General features: G+C 42.6%; 1 pseudogene; it reads right to left on the bottom strand.

Annotated features, from left to right (window-relative positions):
- Window positions 1–8,270: 8,270 nt before the first annotated feature.
- LOC126485246 (5S ribosomal RNA) lies at window positions 8,271–8,388 on the bottom strand (annotated as a pseudogene).
- Window positions 8,389–19,127: the final 10,739 nt, after the last annotated feature.

Raw genomic sequence — 19,127 nt, 5'->3', positions numbered from 1 at the left:
ACAAGATTTCCTACTGCCTGTCTTCGTGCTTGTGACATCCTACCTTGGGCCCCAAAGTCGCCGGATCTCTCCCGAACTGAGAGCGTTTGGAGCAATATGAGCAGAGCCCTCCAATCAGCTACGGATTTTGACAATGTAACGTGCCAATTAGACACAATCTTGCACTGTATCCCTCAGAAGGACATTACGATCTACGTCAATGAATGCCAAGCCGAATAAGTGCTTGCATAAGGGCCAGAGGTGGACGAACCCTTTGGTGACTTGCTCAATTTGTCAGGCTCGTTCCCTTGAATAAATCATCCAATTTTTCTGAAATTGTTATCATTTGTTCGTCTACACATGTACATCATACTTACCGCTTTCAGTCCCATTCGGATGATTCCTATGTGGTCCGTCCTTTTTTTTTTTTTTTTTTACTTAGAGTATAAAGACTTTAATTATTTCCAGTTTGAATTTGTGGTGTTTTTGTGTGTGCCCTTTTCACTTTTTACTTTAAACTGCTAACCAGTTTTGGTTTTTTGGAGTAGATACTGCTCTGTCCAGCCACATTAATGTGACCACCTGTCAAAAGCCTGAATAACCACATTTTGCGCCATTTCCAGAATCAATGGGGTTGTTCCGGACTGTACCGACAGGGATGTGGAACCACGGCGACTCCGCTAGTTTTCTCGTTTGAGGATCCGTGACGCGAACACCCTGGTCGGGGTGGTCCCACAGGTTCTAGACTGGGTTTAAGACCGGGGAGTTTGGTGGCCAGGGGAGTGCGGTGCACTCACCGTGGTGCTCTTCGAACCACACTGAGAGCTGTGTGACACGTTGCATTGTCGTGCTGGTAGATGCCATCATGCCGAGGAAAAACAAACAGCATGCAGGGGCGGACTCGGTTCCCCAGTATACATGGATTTGTATGTTGATCCACTGTGCCTTTCAGAATTACGAGATCAACCAGGGAATGGCACGAAAACATTTCCTAGATCACAGCGCTCCCGTCTTCGGGTTATACCCTTCTGGCTACAGTTGCAGGGTGTTTGCTTTAAAACGTTTCACGCCGTTCACGGCCGTATGCCACCTCAGAAGGCCACCTGTCGCCCCTCACTGGACGTCAAATTGCGGTTTCGGAGTGAAAATTTCAGCCTTCGTCGCCGACGAACAGCAGTCATCACAGGTACATGGACCAGGTGCTTGCTGCAGCGACGTTCGGTGAACGGTCGTTGGTGAGACACTATTGCTTGCCCCTTTGTTCATCTGGGCCGTCAGTTGCTCGACAGTTACACATCTATTCGTCCATAGATATCTCTGCAACCGTCTTTCATCCCTGCCATCTGTGGCAACCACCATTGCCTCGGCCCCGGTTTCGGATAGCTCCAATTTTACCACGCACGGTGTACTTTAACCACGAGGCACGCGAACAGTTCACAAACTTAGCCGTTTCGGAAACACTCCACCCTTGGCCCGAAAGCTAATGGTCATGCCCTTTTAGACGTCAGATAAAGCGCACCGTTTCCGCATTACGACAACGACTGCACTGTTTTCCGCATCCTCACGACGTGCTTTATACACCCACTGCTATTGCTGCCACCTGCCGTCTGTGAGTGGTTATTGCACGTTGGCGTCGAACATAGGTGGTGGTAGGTTGGTTGGTTCGTTCGGGGGGGAAAGTACCAGACAGCGAGGTCATTGGTCCCAGTGGATCAGAGAGGGATGGGGAAGGAAGTCGGCCGTGCCCTTTCAAAGGAACCATTCCCGGCATTTGCCCGAAGAGATTTAGGGAAATCACGGTAAACCTAAATCAGGCTGTCTGGACGCGGGTTTGAACCGTCGTCCTCCCGAATGCGAGTCCAGTGCGCTGACCACCGCGCCAGATCGCACGGTAGGTGGTGGTCACTTAATGTGAACGGACCGAGTTGAAACCTATTGGAGACGGTGTAGTGACTGTGGCGATCGTTTTCCAATCCATTGATCGGGTCTGAGAGTTTTTTGAGAGTAGTTGAATCGCTGAAAAGTACTGATTCGTAGTACACAAGAAGTGACTTTTTAACCACGTCTCGCGAGTCAAAGCGAGTTTGGCGACCATTTTCTTAGCGTAATATGTGCAGCGGTGTACAGAAGTAATCTGGGCCCGCCAAGAAACGTTTCCGAGAAAAGCTCGTGCGGCTCAATGCACTGTTGAGTATGTAGATGCTCGATGGGTCATCTCCAGGCGCCACGGAAGCTCCAAGCCAGCAGAAGAGAAGAAACACGGACGAATAAAATATTTAACACTGGAAAAAAGGAAGTAATACAAAGAAATGGCGAGGAGAAGTATAATATGGAAAAGATTTATGAGAGAAAAGGATATGTTAATCAGTATGTGCACCGCGGAATTAAGTAATTATTAACTGTGTACCAGAAGGTGCAGTAGAATGGGCTGAGTGTCTTTGTGGCGTGGGTGGGTGTACTTTGACATTGGAGACGTCCAAAGTCGATAATTTTTCAAGAGACCATTAAAGACGCAAAGTGCAAGAGATTTGCAGTGATGTAAAGAGTACCAAACGAAAAGGTAGACATGGAGGAGGACATCGAATCAGTCAGGAGAGTGACGACTAAAACAAAAACAAGGAATAATAAAAGCGGGGTTGAGAACGCCATGAACAAATTGCTCTGAATGGTCCTGTGGACCCTCTTCAAAATACCTTTCTTTTGTCTCCTTGTCCTCAGGCATCACTTGACTTCACTCAGAGGGGTAACTGGTGGACTGCAAACTATAGTGCTCGATAACGCGATACAAGACATTCACGCATCAGTTTTGGACGGCAACTATGTCCGCTACGGCATCAACCAGTGTTTATCATCTGCACCAGGACGGAAGTGAAATCCGTCAGAGGACACAGTCACATTTTCTGGTGCCCGTTATGAGTTTCGGTGCTAATGCCGCATTGTTGCATGCAGTGTTGTGTGGTCAAGGATACATAGCATAGAGTGTGGCAGGAGAGGAGACAAAATTATTGCCAGGGTTGACACAGTAGCTGTCATGTTCTTTACGAGTGCAGAGACAGCTAATACATAAGTGGGTTCTGCAACCCCACCTGCTGTTGTCATTATATGCTGTACGTGAAATCTTTATACAATACTCTCTACGGAATGTCAACATTGCTCTTCGATTTGAACCATCGAGGCACTTCTCAGCAACTATACGTGTTTGGGCTTTCCTCGGATTACACCTGCTCCGCCGTCCCCATGTACTGAGCGATCAGCGCCAGCAGTTGCAGGACGAACACTGGAATGATATCGCTATCTACAGAGCTTCGAGAGAAGAACTTACTGCACACTCTCGAATCAATAGCTTTGTTCATTCACACTGTTGGTTCGATGTGCGATCCTGATTTTGGTTGACGTCAGATGAGTCCCTGTGGATGTAGCGATTTCCGTGTCCGACGCTTGTCTCTTGTTCTTGTGCAATACGTGTCTGAAAAGTCATACACGGCCACATGTAAAGTGAGAGCAACTCTCGAAGAGTTTGGATCGTGATCTCATCTAGTAGTCACTAGTAGCTTCTGCTCCATGTAGAATATCAGTAAGTTTTAAATTTCATTTACTAATTATGTGCTAATATTCGATAACACGTAGAAATTCTGAGACGCTGAAGGTCGTTCAGGCGCGATTTGGTTGATACAATCATTCAGGATTTTTTTGAAGAGTTGCCCTATTAATTTTATAATGAGAAGTTAGTAAGACGAATTAATTTCGGTAAGTTAACCCGTTTCTACTATTTACGAGAAGCAATAAGAGCAAACGGAAAATAACTCCAAGTATTAAAATGTCTAATAAGATACGTCCAGTAAAAAAACACACTGAACCAATAATGGAACAAGTCGATAACACTCGCCATTATACAGTGAAACCAATCAGGCAGAGGCCTTTTTACAGCTGAAATATGAATCAATTCCGAAGATTCCACATTACTTTGCTCTGAGAATCTGTTTACTTTAATTGCTCTTATATTCGAAAACAGATGATTCATTCAATAAAGGACGTAGGAGGCACACATCAAGAAAAGATGACGTTAAGACTTCTTTGGTGATGTCAGAGACAGTCAGACCGTCGGGAATACAACATTAATAAATGCTATTATTCTTATAACCACTTGCTTCATCAGCATGTCTAATGATCGACAGCTGTCTGAGACCGTGCATAACTTTTCAGATGAAATTTGAAATCTGTGTTACTACGAGTATAAAATTGCAAAAAACCAATAAAAATTTAATGACAACCGGGAGTTATAATCTTGTTCCCGACAAAATACAGGGTTATTCAAAAAGAATACCACAACTTTAAAAATGTGTATTTAATGAAAGAAACATAATATAACCTTCTGTTATACATCATTACAAAGAGTATGTAAAAAGGTTTTTTTTCACTCAAAAACAAGTTCAGAGATGTTCAATATGGCCCCCTCCAGACACTCGAGCGATATCAACCCGATACTCCAACTCGTTCCACACTCTCTGTAGCATATCAGGCATAACAGTTTGGATAGCTGCTGTTATTTCTCGTTTCAAATCATCAATGGTGGCTGGGAGAGGTGGCCAAAACACCATATCCTTAACATACCCCCATAAGAAAAAATCGCAGGTGGTAAGATCAGGGCTTCTTGGAGGCCAGTGATGAAGTGCTCTGTCACGGGCTGCCTGGCGGCCGATCTATCGCCTCGGGTAGTTGACGTTCAGATAGTTATGGACAGATAAGTGCCAACCTTTTTCGTAGGACTCTCCATACGGTTGATTGTGGAATTTGCAGCTCTCTGCTAGCTCTGTGAGTCGATTTTCCTGGGCTGCGAACAAATGCTTGCTGGATGCGTGCTACATTTTCATCACTCGTTCTCGGCCATCCAGAACTTTTCCCTTTGCACAAACACCCATTCTCTGTAAACTGTTTATACCAACGTTTAATACACCACCTATCAGGAGGTTTAACACCATACTTCGTTCGAAATGCACGCTGAACAACTGTCGTCGATTCACTTCTTCCGTACTCAATAACACAAAAAGCTTTCTGTTGAGCGGTCGCCATCTTAGCATCAACTGACGCTGACGCCCAGTCAACAGCGCCTCAAGCGAACAAATGTACAACTAAATGAAACTTTTTAGCTCCCTTAATTCGCCGACAGATAGTGCTTAGCTCTGCCTTTTGTCGTTGCAGAGTTTTAAATTCCTAAAGTTGTGTTATTCTTTTTGAATCACCCTGTACATTGACTTTGTGTGTGTCAAATAAATACTAAACAAAGTAGATATATGAGAGAGTGTTGTAGTACTGTTTCCTAAGTTTTTTTCATATTTTTGCCTTTTTCCCCATTTTTAAATCACCGTGTAAAATACATTTAGGTAATCGTAGTCTATGCAAAGTCATGGAAACAGTATTGTTGCACTTCTCGTATGGTTTTTCTCCAGTGGGACTAATGTGAAAATAAACAATATCATAAACAATATCGTCTTATTTTTAACGAAAGATATTACATGGTGGTTCCCGAAAAGTGAGTCAGTGATGAGATGGACCCCACGAAAGGAAAAATCATATAATACAAGCCTGTTTCTCTAATAGAGAAGGAAAGACCAGCACTCAGTCACGCGATACACGTAATTAGCTTAGGGTGATCAGGACAAGAAACAGGTCTGCAACTATTTACAGAAATATCTTACCCACTCATCTGAACTATTTTATGCAAAGTTACGAGGAGTATTCACGATTGTCTGTGAGACTGTCTCCGTACGCGCAGCTAATTCTGGCAAAATACCTAGGAATAATTGTTGAATACTACATTTCTTTGGTCACGGTATCCATAACTGTTGTGTAATTACTACCTATCTATAGTGGAGTTCTATCATGGGAAGAAATTGTGGTTCTCCGCAGTTAATACATAGCAGCGAAATTTATGTGAGGATTGTTTCTGAAAACTCGCGTCATCATCGGTGAATGACGTTAAATCTGGTGGAATGAGGGCAGAAGACGATACAAAATAATTTTTTACGAAAATTAAATCTGACTACGATCTTCAGGTGCGACAGAATACTGTGCATGAAAAACCGAAGACATTCCCAGCTAATAGTCCTGCATGAGCGAATGTAACAATAGTAAAAATAGTTAAGAGTTTTCCAACTGAAATATTTGAACAACAAAGAGGTTTACTACAAGAACAACATTAATTTCTGTGTATCTGAAAAACAAGAAGCTTTCTGTGGAACAGTCACCTTCCATTGAAGTTAACATAATAGACACTCAATCACTATGAGTGGCATTTCATTGGAGAAGTGGATATGAGAGGCGCAGTTACAAGCAGTGAAAGGGGAGACTCTACATTCTACTCTGGATAAGGCAAAGAACACTTCGAGTCCAGACACGTATTTCTACACCTGTTAACAGATATTCACGCACGGAACATTATCACTGTCGCCTGAACTGACAAGAATTCTTCTATGCAGATGGGCCATATGAAGATAAGTGTTTCACGAATTCTGTTCCCAGGTCATTAAAGACTAATAAGTCTAAAACACGTAGTCATTTTAAGTGGAATGTAATGTTGCTGACAACAAGTTGAGGATTTCTACCTTTTTACACCTACAGGAAAAAATAGGATGCGAAAGTTTGCTATTGTAAACAAAATTATCTCATTATGGTTAAAACAATTTTCATATTATTATAATATAAGAATATGAAATGTCTTCTTATATTCAGGGAGGAATTTCAGAAGGCATGAGAACATAAATGAAGAGAAACGAGCCAGTCGGGTTTTTCGAAACAGATCTCTTCGACAGGAATAGAAGTGAAATAAACGATTCCTGAAGTTACTGGTCATTGGTTCCAAAGATGTCGAGTCTACTCTCATGCGTAGCGGAATAGCTTACTCACACGACGTACTAACTCAGAGAACCTCGTAACTGTTCGGGCAAACTGACATAAGTTCTGCATACAGAACGCAAACTAAACTCATCTAGCAGGTGAACGTCACCGTGCTTTACTAGACATATCATTACTCAAACGGATGGGCCTTTTTCTTCTATCTACTGTCTGAAACGGCTCCCCCAGCCAGTTATTACAAAACAATATACAGTATGAGCTTTTTATCTTGAGACAATAGAATAATTGAAAAACTACGAAAGGCTTAAAAAATGGAAAACTACATGTTCAGTATCTTTAAAAATGCTTTCCAGTTATACCAGTGTTGATCTCCACGCCGCACCCCCATGGGGTGGGGCGGGGGAAAGTTTAAAATCTTAAATAGGAACATCCGATTTTTATCGTAGAATCAGATTCTACGCGAAAAATTTGCAACATTTATACGTAACACTTTCATCGTTGTGCGATGAAGGGCGCTGAAATCGACAAATAACAAAACTGAGTTCCAAAATGGTATTATCTCGGGAAAGTTCACTGAATCAAAAACGTAAAAACAGACGCGTGTGGCAAACGAATCAGAGTTTTGCAGTGTTCTCCATGCAGCTGTTTTGTAACATTCATTCAGTCATTATTTGACTTGATAGGAGTCGATAACGCTGTAACCATTTATGTTCGACGTTTTCCAAACAGCGTGCGATCAAGCGCTTCTTTTTGTCGTGTTATTCGGCAGTTTTCCGCTGAAGGAACCGTACAACAGCGAAGAAGGAACCATGGAAGAACAGTTGCTGGAAAGAATAATGAAACTGTGATATTAGCTGCAGTGCATCATAACCCCTGCATTAGCGCTCGGTAATTAAGTCGTGAATCGGGGGTTAGTCAACTTACTGTTTACCGAATTCTAAAACGTAGAAAATAACATCAGTTCTACATTTCCGTCCATCAGGAACTTCATACCAATGATTTTCAGAACTGAGTAACAGTTTGCCAGCGGTCGCTCCAGCAAATACAGAGAAACCCCAATTCTTTTGCTCGAGTATTATTCTCTGACGAGTCGATCTTCACGAACCACGGTACCATTGATCGACACAATATGCATTATTCGAATGTGGAAAACACACACTGGATGCACCAAGTTGCACATCAGCGTTCGAGGAATGAGATCGTCAAGTGTGGAATAAAACTAAAAACTAAACTCCGACCGACCAGGCCATGAAGGCCCAACGGTACTGACCGGCCGCCGTGTCATCCTCAGCCTACTGGAGTCACTGGATTCGGATATGGAGGGGCATGTGGTCAGCACACCGCTCTCCCGGCCGTATGTCAGTTTCCGAGACCGGAGCCGCCACTTCGCAATCAAGTAGCTCCCCAGTTTGCCTCACAAGGGCTGAGTGCTGCCCGCTTGCCAACAGCGCTAGGCAGACCGGGTGGTCACCCATCCATGTCCTAACCCAGCCCGACAGCGCTTAACTTCGGTGATCCGACGGGAACCGGTGTTACCACTGCGGCAAGGCCGTTGGCCAAGTGTCGCATAATTGGCAACAAACTCTTTGGTCCATTCTTTACCGATGGAACCTCAAATGGTGATAAAATGGAACATTCTTGGAAGACGTCTTCCAATATTGCTTGAAGGCCTTGTCTTGGACTTGAGACAAGCAGTGAAGTTCCTGCATCATGACTGTACAGCACGCTGTTCTGTAGCAGCACGGGAAGTATTAGATCGCATGTACAATCGTCGGTGGATCGGAAGAGGCGGTTTAGTGTCTTGCCCTGCAAGATCGCAAAATCTTACTTCACCTGACTTTTGTTTGTAGGGTGACTTTAAATGTGAAGTTTATAATTAACTGCCAACAACGCGCGGTAACATGATTCAGCGTATCTCCAATAAATGTCAGAGGATTACGTCGGAAACATTTCTCAGTTGTGTCGAATCATTCCATTTGCGAATAAGTAAGTGTGTCGAAGAGGGTGGCGACATTTTTCAGCACTTACTGTGAAATAATTCTTACAAACAAGCACGCCGTGGGTGAGAGGATACACTTCAAACCAGCTTTCTTTATAAATACTGAACACGTCTGATTTACTTTTTTCAGTTCTGTGCGTGTTTTCTCAAAATAATACCAGCCTGGGACTCAGTAGCCTTATTTGTCGGTTACAGCGCCGTCTATCGCGGTACGACAGAAATGTTACATACAAAAGTCAAGCATATTTATGTAGAATGCGAATCGTTGATAAACATGGTATCTACCAGTTTAAGATTGCAAAGTTTCCCCTCGCTCTAGCCCTGGGAGTGGAGCGATGTGGTAAGAACTGGTACCAGCGGATGGCACTTTTAAAAATATTGAACACATATCTTTCCGTTTTTTAATCCGAGAGAGGGAGAAAACCGCTTAAAACCTTAAAAGGCACCTAAGAACAGTCTACTAACCTCCATTTTGATAGTGCTTCACGTATTTCTTTATTTATTAGTTCATTTCCTCTTGTATTGAATGTGAAAGCAAAATATATTTAAAATATTTTGTTTTTATATTTGCTTTCAAAAGTGCTAAAACAATTACGTTACGTTTTAATAAAAGATGGTTATGACAGGCGAAATAGCTTCAAATAATACCGGTGACGGCGATGAGAATTTGCCAAATGTAGGTGCCGATGTCGGAAGTGTTGGGAATTCCATTCGTATGAGTTGCGATCTGCTGTGGATGATGTGAAAGCTGGACCATAAATACTGGTAGCTTAACCCAGCTAGAGGACATGGGCAGTTTTAATTTCTGAATTAATATAGATGATGTATGTACAGCAACGAACACAGATGGGAAACGTCAGAGATACAATGGGCTTTTGGTTTCCTGGGGGACGAACTATTTACAATGAATTTTGGAAAATGTGATGAGAGGTATGAATTTCAGTACCATATGAAGGATGTCGGTTTGAGATGGTAACAGAATAGAGAAGACGAAGTGAAGTTTCTGAATTTAAGGATTTCGGAGAATGATGTAATTTCGAAGAGGGGTATTCCTGGGGACAACAGTGAAAGTAAAGATATGTCAGGCTTACCTTTCGAGGATTTTATAGCTGAGAAATATGATGAAAAGTTTTAATGCTAATGTTCATTTAATTTTATTAGGTTTTCGGCTTTCTGTCGCACTGTAGGCAGATGAAGTTGCAACTTAAGTTTGCATTCGTGAGGCAGTTAAACATATTTTAGTCCTTTGTGTTTCTTCTTGTCGAAAAATCATTTCATGTTGAGCACGGTTGAAACTACGTTCAACGTTGACCAAATGCAGGGAAATATCTTGTCCTGTATCATTTATGATAAGCAGCAAGTGGAAAACCTAACGAAATGATTGATGAAACTTTCTTGGACTTCCTACGGGAAGGAAGAAATATAGGAGTTTACTTTGTTTATAAACGACACAACTACAGGGGGAACACAGACTCTAACTGGACAGGCTGACGCAAGAATTCTTCAAAGAGCTTTTAAATACGATCGATCGGGCATTCGACTTAAGTGATTTCGGGAAATCACTGAAAATCTGACAAAATTCGTATAGTCGGTCCCCTTCCGAATGTGGGTTCAGAATAGTTGGCTTTAATAGTGCTGGACCATATTCATGTACCAGAAACAGAAGACGTGCTGCCATATTTACATAAAAAAGGCGTCGTAACGCTGTAGAAAGAAGCAGCGCGAGTGAGGTTATACAGTCAGCACGGAACGCCAAACGTCACGCGTCTGAGTATTTTATTGGTAAAGTATTCAAAGGATACCGATGGAGAGTTACGTGAAGATGACAACTTCGTCTCTGGGAAACGTGAAGAAATCCTCAGTATTACTGGGTTAACTCTTAGTATGGAAAGAAAGAATTTAAAAAGAAATGAATTATCTCATTTGCGGACCAGGAGAAAGTCTCCCAAAATGTAAAGCGTAATACAGTGATCAGAATTCAGAAATGAATGGGGACGAATTATAGGCCAGCTAAGTTTACAGTATCCACAAAAACCAAGTGGAAAGAATAATATGGGAAACCCAAGAAAGACTTGAATAACACAAAGGAGGAAAATATCACTGTACGAGGGGAGTTCAAAAAGTACGTCACACGTTATTGTGGCAGGGAAAGTAACTTGAATTGAATGCTAGGGTAAACTTCAAAATGACAAAAATACGTGATACTATGTTTCAACGTAGTCAAAAAGCCTCTGTGTGCAGTGGTCGGAAAACGCTCCACCAGACGTTCAAATCCTTGATCGCAGAAATTCACCCCTTGGTCACGGAGACAAACGAGAACCGCTGTGTTCAACGCCCTCATCGTTGGAAAATCTCTTTTCCCCGAGCTGTCTTTCACCTTGTCGAAAATGTCGAAATCAGGTGGTCCCAGCATAACCCACGTCTGTGCGGCCGTCGTCAAATTGGTGGCACAGTTATCGCTGCGGTTTGACTCGACACTGCATTTGGTCAACATACAGCCAGAATATGAGAGTGAATGTTTGTGTAATTTAGACATCTTGCTCTCTAGAAACGTACTGTCCCACGTATTCCAATTTTAGAGTACGTGTCAATCGACGTGCCATTTTACTCACACGCTGTGACGCTCCTGTTATCCCTGCCGCAACATAGCTGTGTCTCCAGAAAACCCGTAACATGGCTCTCTTTTGGCAATGCCCCATTTTGTTGCACAGTGGTCTTAGCGTAGGACAACATGTGTGACTTACTTTCTGAAGTCCCTTCGTGGTTTATTACTTCTATAGTTTTACTGTTACGTCGAAGAGGCAATAAAGGAAGTAAAAAACAATTTTTGTCATTAATAAAGGGTGCGACGGAGCCAAGCACGTTGATACGACTTATTCGGGGTGGTTCATTGATAGTGACCGGGCCAAATATCTCACGAAATAAGCATCAACTACAAAGAACAAAACTCGTCTAGCTTGAACGAGGAAACCAGATGGCGCTATGGTTGCCCCGATAGATAGCGCTGCCATAGGTCAAACGGATATCAACTGCGTTTTTTAAATAGGAAACCCCATTTTTTATTACATATTTGTGTAGTACGTAAAGAAATATGAATGTTTTAGTTGGACCACTTTTTTCGCTTTGTGATAGATGGCACTGCAATAGTCAAAAACGTATAAGTACGTGGTATCACGTAACATTCCGCCAGTGCGGGCGATATGTGCTTCGTGATACATTACTCGTGTTAAAATGGACCGTTTACCAATTGCGTAAAAGGTCGATATCGTGTTGATGTATGACTATTGTGATCAAAGTGCCCAACGGGCGTGTGCTATGTATGCTGCTCGGAATCCTGGACGACATCATCCAAGTGTCCGGACCGTTTGCCGGATAGTTACGTTATTTAATGAAACAGAAAGTGTTCAGCCACATGTGAAACGTCAACCACGACCTGCAAGAAATGATGATGCCCAAGTAGGTGTTTTAGCTGCTGTCGCGGCTAATCCGCACATCAGTAGCAGCCAAATTGCGCGAGAATCGGGAATCTCAAAAAAGTCGGTGTTGAGAATGCTACATGAACATCGATTGCTCCCGCACCATATTTCTATGAACTAGGAATTACATGGCGAGGACTTTGAACGTCGTATACAGATCTGCCACTGGGCACAAGATAAATTACAGGGCGATGAGAGATTTTTTGCACGCGTTCTATTTAGCGAAGAAGCGTCATTCACCAACAGCGGTAACGTAAACCGGCATAATATGCACTATTGGGCAACGGAAAATCTACGACGGCTGCGACATGTGAAACATCAGCGACCTTGGCGGGCTAACGTATGGTGCAGCACTGTGGGAGGAAGGATAATTGGCCCCCATTTTATCGATGGCAATCTAAATGGTGCAATGTATGCTGATTTCCTGCGTAATGTTCTACCGATGTTACTGCAAGATGTTTCACTGCATGACAGAATGGCGATGTACTTCCAACATGATGGATGTCCAGCACATAGCTCGCGTGCGGTTGAAGCGGTATCGAATAGCATATTTCATGACAGGTGGACTGGTCGTCGAAGCACCATACCATGGCCCTCACGTTCACCGGATCTGACGTCCCCGGATTTATTTCTGTGGGGAAAGTTGAAGGATATTTGCTATCGTGATCCACCGACAACGCCTGACAACTTGCGTCAGCGCATTGTCAATGCATGTGCGAACATTACGGAAGGTGAAGTACTCGCTCTTGAGAGGAATGTCGTTACACGTATTACCAAACGCATTGAGGTTGACGGACATAGTTTTGAGCATTTATTGCATTAATGTGGTATTTACAAGTAATTACGCTGTAACAGCTTGCGTTCTCAGAAATGATAAGTTCACAAAGGTACATGTATCGGATTGGAACAGCGGAAATAAAACGTTCTAACGTACCTACGTTCAGTGTTTTAATTTTATAAAAACTTACTGATGACCATAGATTTTAAGTCCCATAGTGCTCAGAGCCATTTTAAAAAACCTACCTGTTACCAACTGTTCGTATAAAATTGTGAGCCATCTGTTTGTGACTATTACAGCGCCATCTATGACAAAGCGAAAAAAGTGGTCCAACTAAAACATTCATATTTCTTTATGTACTACACGAATATGTAATAAAAATGGGGGTTCCTTTTTTAAAAAACGCAGTTGATATCCGTTTGACGTATGGCAGCGCAATCTAGTGGGCCAACCATAGCGCCATCTGGTTTCCCCCTTCAAGCTAGAAAAGTTTCGTTCTTTGTAGTTTCTTCGTTTGACGCTTATTTCGTGAGATATTTAGCCCGGTCACGACCAATGGACCACCCTGTATAGCGGGCAGTCAAATTAAAATGAGACAGATAAGAAAAGCCCCCTATACAGGTTGTTTCCGCACGAGCGTGAAAAAATGTGACAGGACACAGAGGATTGTCCACTGAGCGATGTGTAGCAGGCAGCCTGGGGCCGTAGAGGCCAGCTTAAGAAGATATGGAAGTAAACTCGTCCATCGCTTTGTGTACCATTACTGTTTTCCAGCTTATTTACAACTAACATCCGTACAAGTTCACGCGTACTACGCTGTTTATTTACAAGTACATTCTTTATTTCCTGCAAGGAAACAAGGAGGACGAGACTGATTACGAGGAAGTCATGATGCAGCTTTTGTTTACTTGACCATAAGGTTGGTCTCTTGTATCGTATTTACATTGTTCCATGACAGAAAGTTCGTTACTCAGTGCTGTTCACAGACGTACAGCATAGTACGATGGAGCAGTAACGGTGCAGTTTCGAAGAACTCACTGAAATGCACCTTATGTATGGGGAAGTACGTTGCAATGCTGTCTCTGTTGAAAAGCGGTACAGGGAACGATTTCCTAACAGCCATCACCTCAACCGTTAACAAGACGGCGCACCGCCACACACCTACATCTACATCTACATCCATACCCCACAAGCCACCTGACGGTGTGTGGCGCAGGGTACTTTGAGTACCTCTATCGGTTCTCCCTTCTATTCCAATCTCGTATTGTTCGTGGAAAGAAAGATTGTCGGTCTGCCTCTGTGTCGGCTCTAATCTCTCTGATTTTATCCTCGTGGTCTCTTCGCTATATATACATAGGAGGGAGCAATATGCTGCTTGACTCCTCGGTGAAGGTATGTTCTCGAAACTTCAACAAGAGCCCGTATCGAGCTACTGAGCGTCACTCTTGCAGACTCTTCCACTGGAGTATATCTATCATCTCCGTTACGCTTTCGCGATTACTAAATGATCCTGTAACGAAGCGCGCTGCACTCCGTTGGATATTCTCTATCTCTTCGGTCAACCCTATCTGGTACGGATCCCACACCGGTGAGCAGTATTCAAGCAGTGGGCGAACAAGTCTACTGTAACCTACTTCCTTTGTTTTCGGACTGCACTTGCTTATGATTCTTCCAATGAATCTCAGTCTGGTATCTGCTTTACCGACGATTAATTTTATATGGTCATTCCATTTTAAATGACTCCTAATGCCTACTCCCACATAATTTATGGAATTATCTGCTTCGAGTTTCTGACTTGCTATATTGCAGCTAAATGATAAAGGATCTTTCTCTCTATGTATTCGCAGCACATTACACTTGTCTACATTGAATTTCAACTGCCATTTCCTGCACCATGCGTCAATGCGTTGCAGATCCTCCTGCACTTCAGTAGAATTTTCCATTGTTACAACCTCTCGATATACCACATCATCATCCGCAAAAAGCCTCAATGAACTTCCGATGTTATCCACAAGGTCATTTATATATGTTGTGAATAGCAACGGTCCTACCACACTCCTCTGCAGCACACCTGAAATAACTCTTACTTCGGAAGACTTCTCTCCATTGAGAATGACATGCTGCGTTCTGTTATCCAGGAGCTCTTCAATCCAATCGTAAAATTGGTCTGATAGTCCATATGCTCTTACTTTGTTCATTAAACGACTGTGGGGAACTGTATCAAACGCCTTGCGAAAATCAAGAAACACGGCATCTACCTGTGAACCCGTGTCTATGGCCCTCTGAGTCTCGTGGACGAATAGCGCGAGCTGGGTTTTACACGATCGTCTTTTTCGAAACCCATGCTGATTCCTCCAGAGTAGATTTCTAGTCTCCAGAAAAGTCATTATACTCGAACATAATACATGTTCCAAAATTCTACAAGTGATCGACCTTAGAGATATAGGTCTATAGTTCTGCACATCTGTTCGACGTGCCTTCTTGAAAACGTGGATGACCTGTGCCCTTTTCCAGTCTTTTGGAACTCTACGCTCTTCTAGAGACCTACGGTACATCACTGCAAGAAGGGGGGCAAGTTACTTCGCGTACTCAGTGTAAAATCGAACTGGTATCCCATCAGGTCCTGCGGCCTTTCTGTTTCGAGAGATTTCAATTATTTTTCTATCCCTCTGTCATCTATTTCGATATCTACCATTTTGCCATATGTGCGACAATATAGAGAAGAAACTACAATGCAGTCTTCCTCTGTGAAACAGCTTTAGAAAAGGACATTAAGTATTTCAGCCTTTAGTCTGTCATCCTCTGTTTCAGTACCATTTTGGTCGCAGAGTGTCTGGACATTTTGTTTTGATCCACCTACCGCTTTGACATAACACCAAAATTTCGTAGGATTTTCTGACAAGTCAGTACATATATCTTTACTTTCGAATTCGTTGAACGCCTCTCGCATAGCCCTCCTCACACTATATTTCGCTTCGTGTAATTTTTGTTTGTCCGTAAGGCTTTGGCTATATTTATGTTTGCTGTGAAGTTCCCTTTGCTTCCGCAGCAGTTTTCTAACTCGGTTGTTGTGGCTCTTTTCCATCTCTTACTATCTTGCTTGGCACATACTCATCTAACGCATCAGTGTGGATGTCGGCATCCACGTCAATGCTGTATTTCCTGGTCTTGGATTAGAAGGCGATGTACTATTCCATGGTCTTCGAGGTCACCTGACCTGAATCCGCCTGATTATTTCCTATGAGGATAACTATACTCACTTGTGTACGAGAGCCTAGTGGATACGGAGACAGAAGTAGCTGCCACAATTGTAGCTGCCTGTCATGTGATTCGAAACACACCACGGATATTTGTCAGGGAGCGTCAGAACCTTGCTCGCCGATGTCATACTTGCATTAAGGTTGATGGCCGCCAGTTTCACCACGTTTTGTAACATACAGTACAAATGGTGAGGTCATTGCGTCAATGATGGTATTTCACTTACCTGTAACTAAATGTAAATAAAAAAGTACACAGTAATGTGATTTTATTCTTGTTATATCCTTAAGCTGGCTTCTCCGACTCCATGTTCCCTACCTCAAATTTTTCAGTGGAGCATCCTCTATGTTCTGTTAAATTTTTGCACCGTCTTACGGAAACACCCTATATATAAGATAGGCAATAAGAAATACTCAGAAGAAGTGTTATGTGAAATGGACACGTCACTCAGCACAAAACTCTCCTTAAGCATGAGCAAATTGAAGAGAAAGGTAGTAAGAAGTAGCAACGAAACAATAAGAAAATGTACGCACATCGGTTGACGTGAGAGGTCAGGGCCGCACAAGAGGCAGGTTTCTGTGATAAGAGCGAGTGAGAAACCTGGAACAGGGGTACAGCTAACGTCTGTTGTATGGAATACGGAATTCGTCCGACTATCAGTGTGATTATAAATGTCTTTGATAATGCCAGGAGTGACAGTAGCTAAAAAAGCGTATACTGCCTAGCTGCTTCTCTGAGAAATAGCCGTTTATACTACATGAACATAAACTGAACCAACAAAATTTCATTGGTTATTCATGGATATTCGGCGATGTAAGGGATCAATCAAATCCAGTTATTTATTAACGAATGATTTAATGTAGATGATTTCGATCCCTTATTATATTCTGATCCATGCGATATTATGTATACATAAAAAAGTGTCAGAACTCACCAAACAAATTACATGAGTAATGAAACGATCCATGGGAGAAATGCGTGCACTTTTGGTACTGAACTGTTCAATACGAAACTTTCCAATCCGATTAAAACTGTGCGCCGGACCGACGTGACAACGACACGCTGAACAGCGGCAGAACATACGTGTCTTTATGATCCCTAGCTCACCAGAAAATGGGCGTATAGTTTCAGCTGTCGCGACAGTTCTATATGATGTTCAAAAAGTCACACAACTTTACGGCAAAATGAGGAAGTTACAAAAGCTGTTGAAAGTGACCTCCGTTATGCGATCCGCATTTTTCAATGCCACGCTGCTCGTTCTTAAACCCGTATTGTAAAATTTCGTTGAATTACAGCAGCGCGTTGTTCAGTTTCTTTCTGCAAATTTTAAATAGCGTGCGGATGAGTTTTCTTTTTAGTATCATCCTTAAGGTATCCTTACAAGAAAAAAACAAGAGGGAATGAGTCAGAAGATCTAGGGTGTTACAGCCCCTTGAACCAAACTTGGTCAATCAAGATCAATCATCGGATTCTTCTGGAAATAAAATGAACGACTGAAAGGAAGATACTCTTTCCCGTTGCCTCCATTTCACACCTCATGAACACCAAGAATTCTGTTCGAATACGTCTTTTAAACACTCAACGTCATGCAGGCACTAATAGTGGAGAGAGCAGACTGGATATGAGGACCCGAGGAATACGCAGCTTGCACGTCGATCAACGCTTTTAGTGTCAGAGCTTACAGCCGACCACTCTCTGCAGCATCGTCGTATTCCCTGTCTCCTGGAATTTCTCATACACCGCCTAGATGGCGCACTCGACTGGCGAATTCTTGCCTTTCCTCTCTGTGGAAGCCACAGTATAACTGAGAATATTTCATGTGGTTGTGATACTGAATACTCTCTACTGTAATGTGTCGCCCATTCGTTCATCAGTTAAACTTGGCTCATACATTAAACGGAAACGAAACATTATTCCATAAGGAAGAAAACCCTACAGTATCTACGTCCAAACAAATTGGATTGGAGCCCTTCATACACATCAAAAAGAGCAAGATCCTTGGCGTCACCGACTGACGCGGAACAGATTCACTGCTAACCAAGGAAGTTGCTAAAATCGCTGCTAAATGTCCAAAAATCTAAAATGTTGAAACAGCATAACCTCCTGAATTGTCAGCAAAAATCTTCTAGCAAGTGCTGGACGATATTTTAGAGACACACTTGGTGGAAGATCCCTTTCAGATTCTTGGAATGTTTTGTTAACATCACGTGCCTGTGGAAGAAGTTGCTGATATTTTCACCCTGCACAAGTTATCACTCTTGGTCTTTTTTTAAGTAGATCAGTTTATTACTTGAGCTGTTACTGTCATCATGTCTTTTTATGCTTTCCTTGTACGGCTGATATTAGACATGTATCTGGGTATCGTAAATTACACAATATCTTTATGGCTGTTTTTTAAGACTGTCAGGTGATATACCATAGCCCTAGGCGAACATCTCTTCCTCTCTCACTTCTCGTTAGATTACAAGCAGGCTGTGGGATTATATTGGTTTCGCACGGCTATTCATTCGCGAATCTGACTCCTGATCGTGCCATTATACAACATTCGTGAATGTTTTCAGTCGCGGCACGTCCTCATATCCCCACAGGCTGGGCACTCTCAGACTCTCACAGATAAGACGACGAACGAGATTCCAATAAATTGAAGGTGGACTCCCCAGATCATCTTAGTAATGTTAAGGAGACAATGAAAGTGTTGAGAAAATTTTTGTGGCTGTGATAACTGTGACAAATGATGTGTTGTTGTCTCCAGGTAGAATAACGGTTAGATGCAGCTCTCCACGCT

Source organism: Schistocerca serialis, chromosome 6 (genome assembly GCF_023864345.2).
Source record: "Schistocerca serialis cubense isolate TAMUIC-IGC-003099 chromosome 6, iqSchSeri2.2, whole genome shotgun sequence".
Taxonomy (NCBI): domain Eukaryota; kingdom Metazoa; phylum Arthropoda; class Insecta; order Orthoptera; family Acrididae; genus Schistocerca; species Schistocerca serialis.
The sequence above is the reverse complement of the archived record's forward strand: the minus strand, read 5'-3'. Positions and strand labels throughout refer to the sequence as shown.